The sequence below is a fragment of the Austrofundulus limnaeus genome, unplaced genomic scaffold (genome assembly GCF_001266775.1).
Source record: "Austrofundulus limnaeus strain Quisiro unplaced genomic scaffold, Austrofundulus_limnaeus-1.0 Scaffold103, whole genome shotgun sequence".
NCBI classification, from domain to species: domain Eukaryota; kingdom Metazoa; phylum Chordata; class Actinopteri; order Cyprinodontiformes; family Rivulidae; genus Austrofundulus; species Austrofundulus limnaeus.
In genome coordinates, this window is record NW_013952505.1 from 309619 (window position 1) to 329658 (window position 20040).

At 40.9% G+C, this 20040-nt stretch overlaps 1 protein-coding gene and 1 non-coding gene across 3 annotated transcripts in view; one reads left to right on the top strand and one right to left on the bottom strand.

Moving 5' to 3' along the window:
• LOC106521108 (partitioning defective 3 homolog) overlaps positions 1-20040 on the bottom strand; it is a 330008-nt gene that overhangs the window by 290940 nt on the left and 19028 nt on the right. The gene's annotated exons all lie outside the window — the stretch shown is intronic.
• Positions 333-404, top strand: trnaw-cca (transfer RNA tryptophan (anticodon CCA)). The gene has a single exon. It is a non-coding gene; the product is annotated as a tRNA-Trp (tRNA).

Genomic DNA, 20040 nt, shown 5'->3' on the forward strand with positions numbered 1-20040 from the left:
CACACACACACACACACACACACACACACACACACACACACACACACACACAGAGAGAAAGAGAGAGAGAGTCCTACACAAACACAGGCATGAGCCAGCAACACGGCTCTTTTTCGTCTAGCAAAGGTGGTTGCCTGTTCTTGTCAAAGACCACACAAAGGCAGGCACCCTGGAAGGAACAAAGGGAAGGGAGGAGCTAGGGATAGACAAAAACAGAGCATGTGTCTGTGTGTGTTTTACGACTGTTACGTCATCTCCAGCAAGTGCTGCTAGTCCCACCGAGGGAATATCGCTGCCTAGATGTGGTTCGTTGATGGCTGAACATATGGCAGGACCTCGTGGCGCAACGGTAGCGCGTCTGACTCCAGATCAGAAGGTTGCGTGTTCAAATCACGTCGGGGTCAGTGTTTTTCTACGTCTCCTGGCAAAAACACAATTGTCCTGACCAATTTAGTGATTGCAATACCCCTTGTGAGGTGTCAAGAATGTACAGAGAGAACTGGTKGGATGAGGCTGTTTCACAAAGCCATTCATCCATGAAGTAGTACGGGAAATTAGACTYTATCTGCTTGAAAGTGGCATTTGGAGACAATGCTGTAACACATTCTCATGTTGGAGTCGTTACATAAAGGCACCCAAGCATCTATATGTTAACGCACGGGGGGTACCCCGCGTGTCCGTCCTTGTCGCCCGTGGTTTTTTCCYGGTTTGCGTGACGTATGAGGTTAACATGAGGAATCACCATTAATGGTTAACTTTAGGGTCTGTGGTTAATATGGGAGATGTGGTGAACATGAGCGATCAGGGTTAATGGTTAACTTTTGAGTCTGTGGTCAGGGTTAGGCTCTATAAGGCTAGCAGAAGTTAAATTTAGGGTCTAGGATGGTTAGTTTCGCGTAATTCCAGTCTTGTAAAAACACGTCGTCCTCCTCTGCCCCATCTCGTACAAAACATAATGACGCTTGGTCATGCATCAATACCTTGACGCGGGGGGCATGAGAATGGGCTCGCTCATCAGAGTGAAAAGGTATATAAGAAATTATTTAAAATACAGTTTATACAAGATGAGACCCAATCTTTTTTCATTAGTTTTCACCTTGTATTTTTCATTAGGTTTTGATTTAACTATAACTTTTGCAAAAATATAAATAAATAGATAAATAAATGAAAAAAATAAATTTGTAATTTATCATTATTTAACACAATATCCAAAAACAAGTTTCCACTCTCACACAATTAAGAAATCTCTGTATTTTGTTTGTTGCTTATTTTCCCCCTTGAAGAACCTGTCCACATTTGCCTGGATTGTTTTGTTTTTTCCCTTCTTCTACAATAACTTTTTTTTTCTTTTATATTGAAAACAGTGTCTACACAGGTCTAACAAAATGCTGAAATGCATTGTGCAACGACCTAACTTAGTGAAAAGAAATGAATGGTCCTCTGTTAAAAGATGTGCGTAGATGAACAGAGCGCTGGCAGTTTGACAAAGATATGTGAGTTGCAAAACCTGAAATGACACACATTTGCTTTTAGTTAATGTAATAATGCTATGTGTTTTTCATCAATGCATGTTCCCATGCAATGCTTAAAGTTGTGCTCTGCATCTGACAAATCACACATGATACACCCACATGAAGCATTTGGCTGCTATGGGGACTGGTAACGTGGGCTTGGTGGGGGAACTGAACCTGTGACTTTCTGGTCCTAAGATAGCTGTTCTACCACTGCACCACACCCACCCCATATACATGCTTTAGTTTTTTATTTTTTAAAAAAATTAGGGCAAAATATACCCAGTTTATTTTATACCCTTGCCTCAGTAGATCATATTTTACTAAAGCAAAGATTAGTCAGTACTAGACAGCCAGAACATATATAATTACTGGTATGAAATAAAATCTCCCAAACAGATTTACATCAGCAGGGCTCTAGAGTGCYACTAATTTGGTCACAAATGCAACCTTATTTTTTAATATTTAAATAGTTTTAATAGTTTAATAGTTTTTTTTTTTTTTTTGTTAACTGTGGAAATTAAATATGGATGGTTGCTTGCTCTTAAGTCTCCGTAGTAAAGTCCATCTTGCAGTCTGGTTCTGCTCTGAGGCAGATCACTCCACCAGCATGTGGAAGATCACCTGTATGGCAGGCCGCTTTTACATATACAGTAATCTGCTTCACCATAGTTATATTCCAAGTTCAGAAAAATGGTTTTATGACTACACATCTTAGTTTTTTTTTAGTGAGAGGTACATAAAATTCAACTACTAGCCTACAAATGAAATTGCAGACTTGRTCATGTTATGTTATTTTCATTATTTTAAAAAGCTTTTTCTCATTTAATAAATATTAGTAATATTTCTGCTGTTTWTCATAATTCTCTGTTCTTCATTCTGGTTTAGCCAAGGCCAAAGCTCCTGAAGGCCAAACTACAGGAGTTGCCCATCTGAAGGGCAGGTGTAGTCTAAAAGATAAAACCATGAAATGTTTAAGATGATYATAAAATGTTCAACCCTTAAATATTTGCACTTATAATTTCTTTCATTTCATTTATCTTGAAGTTAAAATTTCAGGTCATAGAATCACTTTAAAATTACTTTTCAGTAAGTTATATGTCTACAATTGTGGTTCAAATATAGAACTTTATTTTTGCTAGATTGTTAACTAATTATTTGCGAGTTAATATTGCCTTAATGGACAATAATTTTTTTTAAAAAGTGAACCATTAAAACATCAACGATAAATGTGATGCGTTTGCACATTTGGATGCACCTAAGGAAAATGTTAGTCGCACCAGTGCAACCAGTGCAAAAAGTTAGTCTAGAGCCCTGATCAGTCACAAGTCAAAGTTTCTCTGAGCAATACACTGAACCCCCACTGTCTCTTATGTGTGTCCCATCAGTGTATGAATGTGATTTAAAGCACTGATTAGTCTCTACAGATTCGTATATCTGGATTAGCTTTGTAAAGAGTTCTAGTGTAGGGCTAAAAGAATGTGTGTGAGAATTGGTAAATGAAGGCACAGATTGTAGTGTAAAGTGCTTTCAGTATCCTAGTTGAATAGAAAGGTGCTACTGTAGTAGTAAGCACAGTCCATTTACCATTCTACAGTAAGTGTGTGAAAGCAGAAGGCATCAGTTCCAGCATGCTCAGTGTAACCAAAATCTCCACCTCCATGTTCAAGTCTCACTCTGTCTGTATGGTTCTGTTCTTGTGTGTGTTTCCAGTGTACCCCTCACTCTGTGGGCTGTGCATCAGTTGGGGCTTCGGCCATTGTGGTTTTATTGTCCAGTAGTTGCAGCTCTGTTTATAAGTGCGCTGTGCATTTCACTGTAGACGACAAGTTAGTTCAGACTGCTTTGTCAAGTTTAAGCTGTACGTGCTTGTCTCCTAAAACAGATTAAAAGGTCTGCATCTCTCCAGGAGGAGTTTACAACTCAAAACAACTTGTACAAAATATTCAGCTTCACCTGCCTGGAACCACCGCTGAGATGGATCTGAAAACACTGTTGGGACCGGAAATGGAGACACATTTGACCAATGCTGAATCAATGAAAACCGATTTAAAGCACACCTGTGGAAAAGGGATTAAAGGTGTACCCCAGGGACCCATTCTTGGCCACTCCTATTTAATTTTATTTATCCATTATGTTGTCAATCTCATTGTGAACTAGCTTTGAGTGCTAAAAAACCAAAATTATGTTGTTCTTCCCCTTAAAATCAAAGTTGTCAAAGTCTTCCATCTGTCACCACTCTTCACGAATCAGAAACTGAGTCAGTGCTTGAATACAAAGCCTTCTGAGTGCTGATTCTCACATTCAACAATCTGAAGCTAAAATGTGTCTTATTCTTTGGAATCACGACTTGTGTTGCCTTTGTACCTGCAACTCTTATGTCCTTGTAAGATAGCAAAGAATTCATTTATATGCATGCCTCTTCACAGTGCTTACATGCCCTTGACAGTCTACCATTGAGCTTTGAAATTCATTCAAACCTAAATTGTCCAAAATCCAGGAGGTTATTTAGTTCATTCACATGACATTGATTGTGACAATAGCTAATGCAGAGTCAATAAAAAAAACATGTCAACATACCACCCCACCCTCTCCACTTCTGGAATCAGCTCCATAACCTGCTGAATTTAAAGGAAAATGTCTCACTGAGTGAGTTTAAAGATAAGTTAAATATTTTAAACACATAAATGTAATTTTTTTTAAATTATTATGTTAATTAATGTTTGATCTGCAGCCTTACTGAGTATAACTGAATATGTATGTATATCTGACTACTTTTAGATTCCCTTATCCATTAGTTGTAATGACCTTTGTGTTTGTGTGTTTATTTTTTCTATACATGTGTGTTTTAATGCAGTGATGCTGTCAAGCTGGGTACACACCGGACGTGTTTTGAGCAGCCGAAGCAGCCAATTTACATGCAAAGTCTATGGTGGATGTGCCTCTAGGGATATGGAAGGCCGCTCTTTTCAAAACCAAGTGACTTCTAACACATGATCAACACTGATCATGTGTTGTCTACGTGTTGATCACGTGTAAGAAGTCACGTGGTTTTGAAATGAGCGGCCTTCTATAAAGGGGCAGCGTGGCGCGTTTAGCGCATTTAACATGTTTAGTGCAGTGCGCAAAGTAGCGGTAGGTGCGGTACAGCATTTTACATCATTTTACATGCTGGCAGCGCATCCAAAGCAGCCGACGCTTGAGTTCAAAAGATTTAACTTTTGCTGCTCGACGCGCCGCATCAACCAATCAGAGAGAATCGTTTTTGCATGTGACMGTTTCCTCAGTGTTGCCCACTAACCTGAAACAGATGGACAGGAGCTCTTTAGCTGAAATGGACTGTCTACAGTTGGTTTTCTGGCTGGAGATATCAGCACCGATGTGGGTCAACAGCTCATTAAACTGACCGCCGTGTTAAACTGGGCTCAGGACAAAACAAATAGTTTGTCAGCTCACAGGTCCTGGAGTGGTGAAATTCACCGACCAGACCGCTTCAAAATTATCTGGTGAATTAATTATCTGCTGTGCACATCGTTCGCTTGCTTTCAGTAAATAAAACAAAGGCATTTTCTTTATTTCATCTTTATTTCATCCATCATTAAAGACAGACTGGAAAAAAACAAGACGCTCCTCCCTCTTCAGATGCATGTCTAGTCTCTATGCCAATCTGAACAAAGCACGTCCAACTTGAGGCTTTGGACGTGTTTTTGCTGCTCAAAACGCCTTCAGTGGGAACCCGGCTTCAGTTTCAGCCATGACTCTGCAGAGAACAATTGAAATTGTACTATCCATCACCTTTACCCCCTTTCCTTTCTGGGTCAATGATGCTCATGTCCAATGCTCACCCCTAATTTACACTAGATGTGGTTCCGGTCCGCTGTCGGAGTTCTCCGGTGTTTGTTTGCAACCTAATTTATACAACCTCTGCTCCGCTCCAGTACAGGTGTGAATCACAGGGGAAGTCCGACAAGGYAATGTGAGATTGCACGATTAATGTGGAAGTCATAGAAAATAATTAAATCTGTGGAAGACGGACTCCAAACACAGTTGAAACTGTATTGCTGTTGTCTTTTTGAAACGTCTGATTTCAAAATAAAATCGACGTATTATGTGTGTATGTATATGCTGCATGCTACACGTTGGCATCTGCTTCCCAAACAGAACAATGCATGATGACAGCATTTGRGTGTAAATACTGTATATACGAGTATACATATGTTTATTGATTTAGCTGGTATTTTGACAAAATTAGTCTGCCTTTCATGAATTATTTTGAAAATACGGATGTTGTACTTGTTCCTGTTGCTGCTGGTGTGACGTGATCTTTGTAGATTGACTACGACGCAGCTCCGGCATCTGGCAAAAATAGAATCAAATCTAATTTTGACAGATCGCCATCCGTTCACCGCCGCCCTCCGGATCCAGTGCAAATACTCTCATTGGTTATAATGGTTGTGTGTTTGCTGTGGAGGTCAGACTGGAGGAGAGTGGAACCATCCATCCATTATCTATACCCGCTTCTTCCTTTCAGGGTCACTGGTGCCCATATCCAGCATTCACTGTGCGAGCGGTGGGGTACAGCCTGGACAGGTTGCAATTCCATCACAGGGCCACACATGAAGACAAATGAGACAAACATCCATTCACTCTCTCACACCTAGGGACAATTTAGAGTTACCAATTAACCTAACAGTCATGTTTTTGGTCTGTGGAAGGAAGCTGGAGTACCCGGAGAGAACCGACGCATGCACAGAGGGAACATGCTAAATCTACCCAGAAAGGTCTCCGGGCCGGGATTTGATCCAGTGACCTTCTTGCTGAGAGAGATCAGCTCTACCAACTGAGCCACCATAGAGAGTGGAACCATGTGTGTGTGTGTGTGTGTGTGTGTGGGGGGGGGGGGGGGGGGGGCAATGTGCAAGTGGTGGGATACATCCTGGACAAGGCAAAAGTCCATCACAGGGCCACATAGATAAACAACCAATCACACCTAGGGGCAATTTAACGCTGACAGTAACCTAATGTGAGTGATTCTGGTCTGTGGGAGGAAACCAGAGTACTGCAAGAAAATACCCCAACTCCACCCAGAAAACCCAGGAGGCAATTATGCAACCTTCTCAGAGGCAACAGCTCTATCAACTGCTCCACCACGCTGCTTTAGAACCGAATAAGTTAATCCAAATAATGTCAGAATTGATGTTCAAAGGGTGATTTTGTGTAAAAACAAGGGTATCAAACTAAACGTGTCAAACACAAGCCATTTATTGCTGTGTGACCTGCAGACCTTGACTGCTTGACCAAGGAGCTTAGATACTACCATTAAGGCTGTGACCTCTGACCTCTGAAGCAGAGGGATTATCCAGTAGTTTTTCTTCTCAACCTCCCACTCAATTTCTGCAGACTGTTTACTGCCATTGTACAATTTATGGAGTGAATGAGAAACATAAAAGCCACAGATTCTTTCAGATCCTTAAGTTTCTGCACACACACACATATAATCACTTCCCTTGTGCTTTATCTTTGTCAAATGTGTATTGTTGTTAAAAATATTCACAAGATATCTTGGTAACACACAACAAATTTGCTGCTGGGCAAAAGCCAGGGWAAGATGAACAGGCAGTTGTTCATTTTGCAGTTGACTTTAGTGAAACATGCTTTATTGAAATAGCCTAACCATACATTTAAGGGAAAAACAATGGGTTCAATGAAAACCATCACATTTAAACTGGTTAATTAAAGTTTTTCTGAATGTAAGAAGACCACAGCTGGCTTAAGAACCCGTCCATACGTTGGACTTCCTCTGAGACAATGTCTCGTCGGGGCTTTGTACATTATTGATGCCCTGTCTGACCAATGCAACAGCAGCCTGCAAAGCTCAACATTAAGAGAAATACGACACTCTGCTGCACACATGTTCACAGCTCTGCCCTCCCAAAAACCATACTGCTAGCAATTATACGTAGGACCATATTCATTTTAAATGATACGAGRAAATCGCTGGAAATATTAAAGCGTTTCGTGATCTTAATATTTTCAAAGTATGTTTGCGAACACATTTTACAAAGAGACAGAAACTTTAGCACTCCACAGCAATTGTAGAATCACAAGTCAACCTAACATACAGTATGTGTTTTTGGACTGTAGGCGAACTGAATTTGGAGAGAACCCATACTTGAACATGCAAATTGCACACAGAAAAGCCCTAGCTGAGACTCAAACCAGAAGGCTTCTTGCCATGAGGCGACAGTACTAATCACCGCACCACCAAGCAGCCAACCACCAACTATTATTAACTGAAATTACAGCCATTCTCTGCTCGTTTTCTAAACGTTTTTATTTGACTCCCATGCACAGATAAACCTCTGTGCTTATTTTATCTGCCGGGGCTGGTGCAGAGGATTTGTTGCCCCTGAACCTTGTTATTATAACGATATAACTACAAACCCTTGGCTATATGAATGAGCCTGACTTATAAAAGTGGAGCAGCTGGCCTGAATACATATAGCAGGTTGGGGTGTGAGAGAGAGTGCCTGAGCTGGAACCACTGCTGCATTGAAGTTTTCACTGACAAATTAAAACAGACATTATCACATGAGGCTCTCATTAAGCAGACTTGTAACTGTACATAGTTCAGGGTGATTTCCATGGTTRCTAATCTTTTTTTTAATCTGTCAGGGGTGGAAAAACACAACGTTTAGGAGACAAGTAGCATGTTGGCCAGCATCCTAAACCCACATGTTTACCAGCCTGTTTARGAGGAATGTGTCAGAACAAAAACAGAGGTAGCTTCTTTCAGCAAMGAGCCATTTTCCTTTCATTTGGGTTAGAAGATCTTTTGAAACAACATCACAGTTTCATGTGAACTTTCACATGGACAACTGATTATGTTATAAAAGGATGCGTTAAAGCGGGGAGGACAGAAATCTCATCACAAATTGTCGCTACAGTGCAGAACTTGAATATGCTAACTGCTTAGGCCTTTAAAATATTATTACCAAASTAAATTGTCTTGATTGGTAATTATAAAGGCTTAAATAACTCTAAACTTTCAAATTAAATGGGATAACTAMAGTTACTGATCACCCAGCTGGGTTATATTGTAATTGCCTGATCATGTTTTCTGTAATAAAACATTTACGGTAACCTAAATCTAAAAATATTCAAGTTCAAGAAGTTGGGGACAGGATCATGTACTGAAATGGGGACATTTTATTTCCACTCTGTGGGAGTTGGTCCCTGCAGGCGATCTGCTTAGCCACAGACAGAAACAGAACCAGTCCAGTTTGCTGCAGATGTGGTATGTAAGCTGTTCATTTTATAATGTCAGGGTGTCATTTTCTTCACATGCTTCTGTTGTAGTGCCCAAAAAACATATTTTTAATGGCTAAAGTAAGGCATTAAATAAATAACATCTAAATGAAACAAATATTACTCCGTTTTTTTGTCCTCATAGAAAATATTTGAGGTAACCTGGAGTTCTGTGTCATCGCTGAGCTAAGTTCTATTGATTCGATTTTGCCTGCTAAACACCGTAGGACTTCTTGTTTACTCACCGAGGGGGAAATCAATACAAGTTTAGAACCTTTTTTTTTTTGTTGAACTGCAAACGCACTGGTGGTAAATGTCAGATGGGACCTCTAAACACAGCAAAAAGAAACACGAGAACTGACAAAGTGAAGAAGTCAAGACACAAACACAGCTGTTTCACAACCAGCAGATGTGAAACTCACTCTGGGTGGGTGTGCGCGTGTGTGTGCATGTGWGTTTGTTTAGATTTTACTTTGACTTTCTTTTGAAGGGTTTGTATTTGCCTTTGGAATAGGAGATGTCTCACATATTAATGTAGAACTTTATGCAACATACTGTACACTTTGTTTAAAAAAAAAAACTTTTATACCCCTGTCTCACATCTACAAGCTTGTCTTGCATTTCTATGGCGCACTGAGGKATGCGGTTGTAAGAAAATAACATCCCAACGCGCCTCTTTAGGCAGCTGATACTCTAGCTTGCACAGTGTGATCACCAGCAGGTTGCCTTGGATCAGGGATGGGCAAAGGTGGCCCACGGGAATTTTGTCTAGCCTGTCAATGAGCCCCCACTGAGCCCCTTAAAGCAGCTCTTAGATTCTAAGAGCTGCATCAAGAGTGATTTTTTTAGGTTAAAAAAAAACAGTTTTTATTTTATTTTGGGAGGCAGACCTGCTCAGTCTGCTAAATTACCACAACACTGTGCACAAAGCTAAATATGCTAAATTTACTGAGGACATAAGTACATAAACAACAGCATTTTTTTACCAGAACCACAACACAATGTGATAGCACTCGCTTTTTTTTTTTTTTTGTTTGCCTTGAAGGTTTTGTATTCATACTTCTTAAACAAAAGTACAACTGTTATACATACATTTGAGAATGAAACATGCTAGTTTACTGCACTGAGTGTTGATTAAATAAATACACACTCAGAAACACACACACACACACACACACAGGTTTGTTTTTATATCCCCGTGGGGACCATGGATTGACTTCCATCCATTTTCTGGTAATTTTATAGCCTAACCCTGACCATTTACCCCAGAATTAACCTCACAGGTACATACCTGACCCTAAAATTAACCTAAACTCTAAACTATTGGTATAATGTTCAAAAACATTGTTTAAAAAAATTCATGTCAAACCCAATAATCATTTTAGACAATCTCATCCTGTGTTACGTTAACATTCTGCCTGCACTGCAATGGGATTGTATTGTATTGTAGCAAATTTGTAGCATATTTATGGGGATTTACTGTACTGCTAATYGATTTAGTCTTTCTTATTATTGGATTGGCATGRTTTTGTGTGATTTMGACATGTGAAGGACGCCYCACCAACKAAAGGGTTYCCARAACCATGRCGCAGACACCATGCTTGAGTTGGTTGCTGTAACATTTCCACCCTTCAGCCTAACACATATCAAACATACTTAACAGTAACACATCACTGTTTTACAATTTGACCCATGTAAAAAAAATTAAATAGGAAAGTGAGTGACAGTATAGCCCAGGGGTGGGCAATCCWGGTCCRTGACTACRGCTAGCTGCKTGTTTCCTTTTCTCTGCTCCAACACACCTGACTGAATTACCTTTTTTGAGATCTGCAGATGCCTGGTAGTCACTCATTCATTCAAATCAGGRGTCTTGGAGCAAAGAAACAGGTAAATGGTGAAAGGTAGTGCTCCATGAGGACCAGGGTCACTCACTGGGCTCCGACTGTTTGAGAGCAGGTGGCAACTCAAACTTGTAAGAAAACGAGCAAATTTCMTGTTTGTAACTAAGCCACCAGCGAGCCATGCTCTTTGACAAAGCCAGTTTTATTTAAAGAATGATCTGTTTTTGTTTGCCTGGTTTGCAAAACTGCACTGTTCAGTTGACAAATTAGTCACCATCAGTCATAGCCCAGTGAGAAACTACCTTAAGTGTTCACGTGAGCGTACAATGAACAGCAACTCGTCACTGCYGCAGTGAAAATGTTTTAAACAGATGACGGGCAGCTCATCACTGTAAATATGGTGTGGCAATAGCAGCCACCTGTTAGTAAAAATGGCAGATTCGATATTAGCTTATCCCCACCATATTACCCACCTACCCCACGCCCCAGCATACCTGGCAGATGAGATATCTTATCTCAATGGGACCAGCCTGGTTAAAAAAAGAAAATGACCAAAAACGTTGAGCTCATCTGTCGTGTGTCAACTGCACAGTCTAAATTGACAGAAAAGAATAACCCTATGCGCCAAGTCGATCTGCATTTTGTCGTGGAGCAAGTGAGGTCTTATTTTATTTGTTTGATGAAATAATATTTCATTACATCTCTAAAAAGGGAAGATTTATTATTTAGCTGGGTGTGAAGCAACAGACCATGACCATAAAAAAATTCTCTCATCCAAATAACGAAGACTGATTTACAGACGTGGAGCTATGTGACTGTGTGAGTCTGCGAAAAATAAATTGATTCAAGAACAATGTGTGTAGAGCAGATATCCTCCGAGTGCTGAATCAGGATGAAAGGAACTCATAAAACTGATGATGTTTTGACAGAATCACCACATCTGTACGGCAACTGCTGGGTATGAAATTGGCTCATGTGWGCAGTAATACCTTCTCCGTTATCTTTTTCATCCAGAGCTTAAAAAAAAGGGAACATCATATTTATACATTGTTTGTCACCAAAAGAAAAAAATGTGTGCCATCATGTTTTTACCATTTTCTGTATGCTAAGTGACCAAACAAACAAAAAATGATGATAGTTCAATCAATTTTAAAGATAGAGAGCTAGAATTTGGTATGGTAGTAGCCGAGAGTCATGCTCAATGTGTATTCTGAGTGCTAACAAATTGAATAATATTTTGCTATATTAAGTGATGTCATCCAAAACTTTATACCCAAGAAGCCAGAAAAACTAATTTCTGTTCTCAACAGGTTCTAAAAATGCCTCTGGATAAAAGCTGCGAGGCATCAAAAAATATGCTGAAGTGTGGCATTCTGACTTTGGATCAAAGAGKTTTACGTTTATATTGTGGTAAGTTTGAAGCAAGGGAGCACCTTCAGAGATTAAAGCTCTACACACATATATGTATGTCTGAAAGGAATACCTGACTGAAACTGAACGTTTGCTTCAACACAACATAATGACTTTTGTGCTCCTGACAGCCTCTGTATCACTCCACCTTTTACTTCTTGATAAGATGTGCTGATAAAAAATGCAGTACATGTATTTTAGTGCCTTAATAACCAACCTGCAGCTGAACAAATTATTTTTAGAATGCATGATAATGTGTGTCAGCCAAACCTTTCAGTTCAAAGATTAAAGTCTAGTGTATGTAATATTTATTGTGTTACAGCCAGTCATGTTATTGATGGCTACAATACACTCATAAACAACTCAACTGACCAGAGTGCTGCTGCACAAAGTATTAAGTGTAAAATCAATTATTTATTAATCAAAATATATTTTAAAGTAAAATAAGAAATCATCAAATAATAACAATAAAAAAGCTTTCACAATAAAAGCCTGGATGTTCTGCTCTACCCGGACTAGGTCAATGAGAAAATTAGACCAAATGAGGYAATTTTATTAACCTTTATTTAACGAAGCAAATCCCTTTCAGATTTTGCAAGGGAGGRCRTGGCCTGGAGGCGACCAAACATGCAAGTTTTCAGTTTTCAGTCTGTGGGAGGAAACAGGAMTACCTGGAGAAAACCCARGCAAACATGAGAAGAACATGCAAACCCCACACAGAAAGCACTCAGGTCCAAACTGGGTACTGAAGCCAGGATTGTCTTGCTGGGAAGCATCAGGGCAAATCACTGAACCGTCATGATGGCCAACTCCCAGTCCTTGAATKTAACTCTAACATATGAAGCAATAGAAAATAAGAAAGCACACCTGTTATTGACACAAAATCATATAGCGTATAATAAACATTGCTGATAGAGATGACTTTGTTGAGCTAAAGATATAAGAATAACAAGTCGATATGTTTGAGAAATTTTAATTGCTGAAATTTGTAAATTGTCTTATAAAACCAAAGTGTGTCCATGCCCTGCATGAGTATTATGTATTGTTGATTGGAAAATGACTGATGTGACAAAGGAAGATCCTGGGATTGGGTGAGATTGAGGCAAATAATCCTCTGCAGAGGTTCTGAGCTGTGCACCTGTGTAAAAGAAAATAGTTATAAYGTGTTCATTTGATTGTGTTTATGTGGGATTTCAGCAGGTACAGACCCAGGGCGCAGGCAAATTCAAAGGTGCAACAAAAAAGGTTTATTTAAGTAACAAAAAGAGGGCTGAAGGTAGTAAAAACTTACCGATAAGTACTTCTCAGGAGGAACGGACAGAACACCACACAGGCTGACGGGAAACASCACAATAAACCAACACAAGACTGAGACAGGACAGGGCTTAAATACACTGAAAACTAATGAATGAACAGAAAACACCTGGTGAGAAACACGAGGGTGACACTCAGGCTAATGTGGGGCAGCTGGGCTGAGACACACAGGGGAACATAGAAACACCTGGAAAACCAAGGCAAAAAATGACAAACCATGACAGTACCTCCCCCTTAATGATCGTCTCCTGATGATCAACAAGGAGAGGCACGGAACAAGGGGAGACAGGACAAAACAAACTCAAGGACATAACACGGAAGTCCATGGGAATGGTCAGAAAAACCATCCCACACAGGGCAAGAGTCCAGGGGGACGATCAGGAAAACCACCCCAACGAGGCAGGAGGTCAGAAAAGTGGCCAGGAAACCACCCATGGTGAGACCTCGCAGGAGAAGACGCAGAGTCACAGGAGGAGGCAGGAGCAGACGTGGAGCCACAGGAGGAGGCAGGAGCAGACGTGGAGCCAAGGGAGGAGGCAGGAGCAGACGAGGAGCCAAGGGAGGAGGCAGGAGCAGACGTGGAGCCAAGGGAGGAGGCAAGAGCAGACGTGGAACCAAGGGAGGAGGCAGGAGCAGACATGGAGCAAAGCGAGGAAGTGGGAGACAATGAGGAGCCGTCGGAGGTTATGGAGCAGGAGCCTTGGCGACGGCAAACACAGGCAACAGAGGGAACGAAGAGGCGAAGACTGCCGACCCAGGCGACATAGAGGCGACGGCAGCCGACCCAGGCGATGAGGAGGCGATGGGCGACGACCAAGGCGATGAGGAGGCGATGGGTGACGTGGAGGCAATGGCAACCAACCCAGATGACYTGGAGGGGCCGGCAGCCAACCCACGAACCTCAAGGACCGCCGACTCAGGGACCACAACCGGAACCGCAGACTCTGGGGCCACCAACTCCAGAACCACCAGCTGCGYAACCACCGACTGTGGAACTGCCAAGACCAGCGACTGCAGATCCACCGAGACCAGCGACTGCAGATCCACCGAGACCACCAACTCGGGAACTGGGACCATCGACTCAGGAGACGCAGGAACAGACTCAGGAGTGGTCTCATCAGCGGACACAGRAGTGAACCCAGCAGCAGAAACAMCCAGGTCAGGCACAGGAACCCCAGAAAAAAGACAGGGGTGGGATGGTGGGTGAAAAAAACACCGGGAGCCACTTCTCTCGGAGGAGAGGTCTCCGAGAGTAGGGCAGCCGTCTCAGCCAGATTTTTTTTGCATTGCTGAAAAATCTCAGACYTGTCCATCTGACTCAAAAAAGTCTTGCCTACAGGCTGGGAACTTGTGTCGGTTCATTCTGCTGTTTCCCCTCAGCCTGTGTGGTGTTCTGTCCGTTCCTCCTGAGAAGTACTTATCTGTAAGTTTTTGCTGGCTTCAGCCCTCTTTTTGTTACTTTAATAAACCCTTTTTGTTGCACCTTTGAATTTGCCTGCACCTGGGTCTGTACCTGCTGAAACCTCACAGTTTATTAGTGTATATTTGTGGATTAAACAGGGATTTWATTTTAAAAGTCACTGGATTCACTTCTTTTAGAGATTTGTTTTAATAGTAACAAAATATCAGTAGCGTTATGTCTCTAGTAAGGCAAAGAAAGACCTCCAGAAACCATCCAGTTTGCTTTCTTCTACACAAATCTTCAGTGTAGTTTAGTCTCTTGAAACTGTGTAAGGTTAGTGTCACATCACCTCTTTTACACTACCTCCTGCTTTGATTAATAAAACATTACCTGTGCAGTAATTAAATAAGGAATACATGGGCATGATCACTTGTTTACCTGGTACACAAATACCTCCCGCACCTCACAGGAAAACACAGAAACTGTAACCTCACTTTGCAATTGCACTTTGCAATTGCAAAACTGTAAAAGAAAGAAGGAAAAATAGACGTTATGAAAGTGTGATTAAAGGGTTGAGTAGAAAAAATGAAGCCAATACACTGAGGTAATAGTAGAATAAAGAGGATGTTGAGAGAAACCACCAGAGGCCGTGCTGCAAGGTTAAATCTAACGAGCCCAGTGTTTATTCACAAGTGAGTTGGGCATACAATCACACCCAGGGAAAATAGTAGTGTTCACACACATGCACACACACACTTATACACAACCACCCAAGGTAATTATGGCACCTGTRGCTGCTTGAAGCAGCCATGCCTTCGAAATTCATACTCATTGTTTTGGTCTGTAAACATTGACTGCAAATCACAAAACTAAAAATAAGCAAATGTTTCAAATATGAATGTTTGCAGTAATGAATTGAACTCTAACAGGTTTTTTTCAACCACAAAACCAGGATACAACAGATATGTGAGGAGTGAGGTCACTAATGCCCTCATTCACACTGAATGATGACCCTGATGTTCTCTCCATGACTTACATGACCTATTAGAATGTTGCTAGATTGTGAAAATCTTGGAAAACGTCCTTTATTGTGAAAGAAGTCATGCCACACTACTAGTGCTTGCAAAATACAGTAGTTCTGTGCCCTCACCTCGAATTACAATACTACCACATGTATGCACACAGCTGAGCCAAGATTCAAGGCTCACTCTGGCAGGATTCTCTTAAATGTATAAGCTACATGCCAGATAAATCAACTGACCAGAGTGTTGTCATGTCATGCTAACCCAATACCACCAATATGTATCAAATCTAACATGGATGCTTTCATAACGTAATCATAATCTGCAAAATAAATTCTATAAAGTGTATATGGGAGGTTTCTGGACATCCACCATTAGTTTTAAAGCCTCCACATATTTCATCAGAACTGCCAAAATTGCATCTTATTGCCACAGATTTATGAGGAAAGCTGCATCGTTTTGCATTCAGCTTTGAGTCACAACCTGCCAGGAGAACTTTTCTGTCTGCCAAAAACTGCGGAGCTTTAACCGGGACAGTTTTGTAGACAACATAACGGCGGATATCGGAGGTTTGGTGTTTTTTTTTTTAGAAGTGTAGCTTCAGGCAGGAAGAAACCTTGTGCAATGACGTATCCCACAGCGGGAGGGGTTTCCCCCAAGATCAGTGCTGTATTTCAGGGGCCATGAAAGGTGTGTTCAAAAACTAACCCCGGATTTAAGGGCTCGACACACGGGCAGCGACAAACTACAGCGATTAATGGCAGCCAGGGTGAAACCCGACACACGGGACGCGATAGCGATCGCAGCGTTGCGAATCACGCTCTCAGATCGCTTGTCTTCACAAAATTTGATTGGTTCTTGACTCTGAAGGCGGGTGTGCATTACGGACGTGTAAACTAAACAAATCTTGCYATGCTAATGATATTGAAAAACAAACACACATCAAGATACAGTATGAGGAAAAACTTACCATAAACTTCACCCTAGTGCCAATAAATTCCCACAAAGCTTTTTAGTAATCACTTGGTGAAAGTGTTAGCTAACGGCAGTGTGTAGCATACTCTCCTCTCATTGGTCAGTCAATGTAACCCTCGCTGATTGGTTGTATGCTAAGCGACAGCGACAAAAGTTCAACATTTTTCAACTTTCATATGTCGCGTCGCAAGCTCGCGTGTGCACGTGTACGTGTACGAGTGCGAAATTTCACATGCACTATTTTCGCCGGTCGCTTAGCTGGAGGAGGACCTCCACCGCACAGGCTCCATAGGAAATGAATGGAGAGCGAGCGACGTCGCCTCCTGTGTGTCGAGCCCTTTATACTGCATGTGTCTCCGCTGCGCTGCGGTGCGCAGGTCGCAGCTGTTCATTTGTGTCTCAATTTATACAGCGTCCGCTCCGCTCCTCTCCGACAGAGAGAGTGGAGGAAGGAGATTGTGTGATAAATTCAGTGATAAAAGCAAAAAAAAATAATTCTGTGAAAGACGAACTCCAAACACAGCTGAAAACATTGATGTAAAGGATTTGATATCTATGTTGAAACTGTCMCGRTGCTGTCTTTCTGAAACTTCTGATTTCAAAATAAAATCCGCATGTATCATGTGTGCACACATATGCTTCAGGCTACATGTTTCCATCTGCTTCCCAAACAGAACGATACATTCTGACAGCATTTGTGCAGAAATATATCCATATATTTATTAATATAGCTGCAATTTCGACATTATTCCAACAAATTATCCCACCTAAAAGTGTCTTATTTTGAAAATACYGATGTTGTGCTCATTTCTTTTCCTGTTGGTGCAATGTAATCTTTAAAAATTGACTCCGGTGCAGCTCCGGTGTCCGGCAAAAAATAAGATCAGATCTAATTTTGACGGATCGCCGTCCACTCACCGCCGCTCACTGCCCCCGTGTGCAGCCTGTGTAAACACTCTCATTGATTATAATGGGTACGTATTTGCTGCGGAGGTTGGACCCGAGTGGAGCGGAGCCATAATGCATGTAGTGTAAATTAGGGGGCACATTCAACAACCATGTGACTGTGCGTCAATTGTTCGGCTTCTGATCGAGCATACTTGGCCCTTCAGCCTTGCTCTGGAGAAGAAGACACCATTCAGCAACAAGGGAGCATCCAGGGAGGGTTATGTGCAGAACGTCAGTCACATCTACTCCTTTTCAGAAGCAGAATTGTCACTGTTATAAGATAACAACAAAGATGACAAAGAGCAACCCACTAAAAAGAGAAAGAAGTACAAATTAACAAAGTTTGTCTACAACCACAATGTTGTTGACAACGGTTTTTACATTTACAGACAGTGAGTACACGGAATACAGGGCTCATTGAGTTAACGTTTTAGGTGTGGAGGTGATGGTGGTGATAGGGCGGTGGGGCTGGTTAACAACCTGAGATACTATGATCCAGCCTGGTGGTTCCTTGTCTAGCAGGCATGATGAGAACAAGTGTATAAAAGTCAAATGAATGACAGCTGAGAAGGTTCAAAGATTAAGGAGACATGAATGAAGGAAGAAAAAAATCTTTGTTGAATACTAAGAGTTTAGCAGCATCATAATATGCAGAGAAGGCTTCTCAAATCTGACACAATCCACCTAATAGGTCATGAAGAGCATAGTTCAATTGTCATCCAGTGTGACAGGGGCCTTTTAATTTATGAAAAGTGGGGGGAATTTTACACTGAACACCACTACATTATTAAAATGTATTAGTAAATGGTGAAAAAGGATGAGTTTAAGCGAAGTGTTTTGAAGGCAAAAACAAATGTCACGTTTAACAGTAAAAGAAAAATCACAGATTATGTTAAATCTATTTTGTGATTCTTTGCTCTCTGTAAAAACATGTAAGTGTTGTTCATGGTCTTGTTTTTGAGTGTAATCCAAATGGTGGATGATTCAGTTTTCTAGATCTATTCAAACCAAAAGATTAATCATTGGTCGCTTCATCAACTTCTTGTGCCAACTTTTCTGTGGCTCACTCTGAGACGTCAAAGGTAAAGTCAGTGTATCTGTTTTACTGCCAACTACTCCACTACTGTTCCACCACACCTCCCCCACTGCTTTCACTCAGGCCGTGCCACATCACAGTCGTTGAGTGATGGAAGAAGGCATTGTTCCTCTTAAGGACCACCACGGTTGAAGGCTTGGTGTGAGAGGAAAGCTATTGAACATGGAGAAAAGGATTGTTTGGCACTGACTTCTGAGCCCAAGAGCATCTCTGGTGTGAGGTGCATTTGTGGAGATAAACACAACCAGATCTACCATAAATACTGGGCCGAAAAGAAGAGAGAGTCCAAGAGGGCAGGAGTGTGTTTACATCAAAAATCTGAGCAAAGTATTAGTCTACTGATTCCTGAGCAGCGCAGAGATTAAATGTGCTTACTTTAACATTACTATGAATTTCACCCAAGTTAATACATTTACATTTAGCAAACATATTTTTTATGTTGTGTTTTATGTTTGAGGTGACACTGTTAAACACTTGAGCTGTGATGTTAACAAAAATTTGAAGCGGGTAAAGAAAATGGATAGATGATGAATGAATATTTTATTCAATCTGATGTGTCTTGTTCTTTTTTATTTTATCTTTTATTTTAACTATCGTGCAATTTGCTGTGAATAAAAATACTTTTTTCTTAGAGAGTTGTGTGTTGTAGAAGGTTACAGGGGAGTTATTTTATTATATTACTTTGTTTTATATTTTACGGATGTAACGATTCACTCAAGCTCAAGATTTGATTCGTTTCATGATTTTAAGTTAATGATTACGATTTTTTTCCAACATGAATTGTAGCCATTTTATAACCAAATATGTTTCTTTTCTTTTAACACCAGCATTTTTGTCTGTTGTCTTATCAACAGAATATAACTTTAAAATAAATAAAAACATCATCACAAATCCTTTTGTGACCAAACAATCATTTTGTTTTTATGAATCTGTTCACATTAGACAGTTATAATTGATTATTAATCGATTCTTGATTATTTGTTACATCCCTACTTTCCACTTACCGGCCACTTTATTAGGTACACCTGTCCAACTGCTCGTTAACACTTAATTTCTAATCAGCCAATCACATGGCGGCAATAGGCATGTAGACATGGTCAAGACAATCTCCTACAGTTCAAACCGAGCATCAGTATGGGGAAGAAAGGTGATTTGAGTGCCTTTGAACGTGGCATGGTTGTTGGTGCCAGAAGGGCTGGTCTGAGTATTTCAG